The sequence below is a fragment of the Terrapene carolina genome, unplaced genomic scaffold (genome assembly GCF_002925995.2).
Source record: "Terrapene carolina triunguis isolate 2854851 unplaced genomic scaffold, T_m_triunguis-2.0 Scaffold189, whole genome shotgun sequence".
NCBI lineage: Eukaryota > Metazoa > Chordata > Testudines > Emydidae > Terrapene > Terrapene triunguis.
In genome coordinates this window covers 7,375,658-7,378,449 of record NW_020664540.1, presented here as the reverse complement: position 1 = coordinate 7,378,449, position 2,792 = coordinate 7,375,658, and positions in this window count along the sequence as shown.

Genomic DNA, 2,792 nt, shown 5'->3' with positions numbered 1-2,792 from the left:
GATAAATCACTTCCTTGCAACCCAATGTGAAAAAATCCATTGAAACCAAGTCCTGGTGTCCTTCTTTGCATACCACAGAACGCTCAAAGAGCAGCACTGCTCAGACTCCTGAAGCATTGTAAATACAGTAGTGCTCTAGTTAATCTGCTTTCCTCTTCCCTCTGCATGAATGTTGTCTAAGAGAAACTGAGCCCCATGGGGGGCGGCATTTAAAAAAAATAGAAAGCTTTTGATGTAAAATGACCATTTGCTTCAAATGAACAGTGGTTGAATAATAGATCAAACCCCACTTTGGTGCGATGTTTTTAATAAAAGATGCACCTTTGCCCACTTGCTTCTGTAGAGTATTAACTTGAGAGACCAAAATGTATGGCGTGCTCTCTAATCTAATAAATCAAAGATTAATTCTCCTTTGCCTTTTCTGATTCTGACGACAACACTCTGCCACTAAAAGTGCAATTTAAAACGAGTCCAGGCTCTCAAAGCTTTGAAAAGGCTGTTTTTTTGTTTTTTGTTTTTTTTTTGTTTGTTTTTTTGCCATAATTTAATAGGCATCTAGGACCAAGTTTTCAGCAGAGGTAAACTAGCACAGCTCCATTGAGTTCAATGGAGCTATGCCAAATTATACCAGTGGAAGATCTGACCCTTTATAGTTACATTTAGACAGACTAATTCGGATAGGGCATAATTTATAGATTCCTCCCTGGCCCCTAAAATAATAAATGCGTTACATGCTCAGCTGGTGGAAACTGGCATATCTCCATTGAATTCAATTGATGGGGGGGGGCATGAGGCTCTGGAAATGACTCTGGCTGGGTACTAGATAGTGTGGAAAGACAGGGCAGTTAAGCAGCAAACCATTGGAGGGGTCGGGTCCTGTGTGTAGGAGAGACTTGCTGCTTCCCAGACAAGGTTTGGGAGGGCAGGTGGTTCTGGAAGGGAAACCACATTCCTTGTTGGAAAAACTATTTCATTTTGAATTGACCCTCTGTGTTTTAATCTATTATATCGGATCTGCTGATTCTGAACAGAGTTTGGGCTCTCAGACCTGACCTTAATCACTTGTTGGCAGGTGAAGAGGATGGCATAGAGGAGACAGAAGTGGCTCAGAAAGGATGTCTATGTATGGTGAGATAAGGCTTGCAATCAGCAAACCACAACATGCAGGCAGGCTTCCTGTATATTCCAGCTTGGTGTAGTGATTAGAGTGGTGGGGTGGAGTCAGAACTCTTGGGCTATATGCCAGACATTCTGAGGGAGTGTTTGCCAGTGGTGATAAGTCAGTTCTGTGTTCTTGGTGAACCAGGGCGCAGTATCCAGCCTGTCTGACTCATAAAAGATACCCCCCGCCACCAGCCTCTGCTTAAACCAAAACCCATCAGAGAAAAGACTTGCAGAGAGCAATGAAGGGCGGATGGGAGACACACCTAGACCCCTCCTGACAAGGGTGACAAGATTAAGACATCTCCATTAGCATACAGAATGAAGAACAGAGACAGCTCCCCTAGCCTCATCTGCATAAAAGATGGGACAGGAAGACATCTCAATTTGCATACAGAATGGAGAACAGAGAACCGCACTGAACTCTGGGACCAGAAAAAGCAGGGAAGCACTGCATCATGGGAATCTCTGCTCCAGATGTTAATGAACCTATGCCTGCCCACACCCAGCTCAGCAGTTATCAGACCAATTCTAGTAACGAATCCTTTGATTGATATCCAAAATACTGAAGCAGCATTGTGAGCTCCCTGGAAGAAAATACCACCCATAGCCAAGAGTGATCTGCTCCTATTGTCTAGCCTAAAGAAAACTCTTGAGTCATCTGTTTACCTATAAACAAATCTAGTGTTCTCCCTTGAACCATTGTATTTTCTCTACAAAAATCCCTACTCACCCTCCAGTCAGTGTTCTGATGCTTAGATCCAAACTATGCATCAGTTCTACTGGGACTCCATCCCCTCCTGACTGATCGTGTGGGGGGCTCTGCCTGTTTCCAGCACTCAGGACCCTGAGCTACCACCATCACCTGGGAACCCTGACCAGTTCAAGCCTCCTGGAGTGGGTGAGATCCCCCTTTTTCTCTCTCTGTTTTTCTTTCTACCTTAGGTATTAACCTTTAATAATGTATGTTATGTTGGTTTAGCCCTCCTTGTGTAGTGATCACTATTCTTCAATAAACAACTTTTATGGTTCAGCTAGTTGCTTCCCTCTCTCTTGCTGAACTTTACTCTTGTGTTTTTAGCTTCCCCCATTTACTCTACAGCAACGCTTCTTTTACCTAAGCTAAAGATCCCTGCAGCGCCCAAAATACTGTGGGGTTTGCTCATCAAGTAGGTTACTGCCAGTACAATTGTGATGTGAGAGTGGGGATAGGGACGTGCTGAATCTGGGATGCATCAGGGTGACAGCTTGAAAGTGCTGCTTGACCCAGTCCATGGAGCCCAGGGGCATATAAGGGGGGGGCAGCTTGAAAGTGCTGCTTCATCCAGCCCAGTGAGTCCAGAGACACATAAGGGGTCAGCTTGAAAGTGCTGATTGACCCAGTCCGCTCAGACTTGCTCTGTTAATGTATGCGTGTGTTCATCCAGTTCTGGGGCTGGAGGAACCCAGCCCTAGGGAACCCAGGTCCTGCAGGATAGCTCCATTGGGAGGGGAGTTGCAGAAGGGAGAAGTAGAGCCAGGGCCGGCTCTGGCTTTCTGGCCGCCCCAAGAGCAAAAAAAAGAAAGGGAAAAAAAAAAACCTGCGGCGGCCATAACAGCAAAGCACAAACCCCCCCCCAAAAAAACAAAAG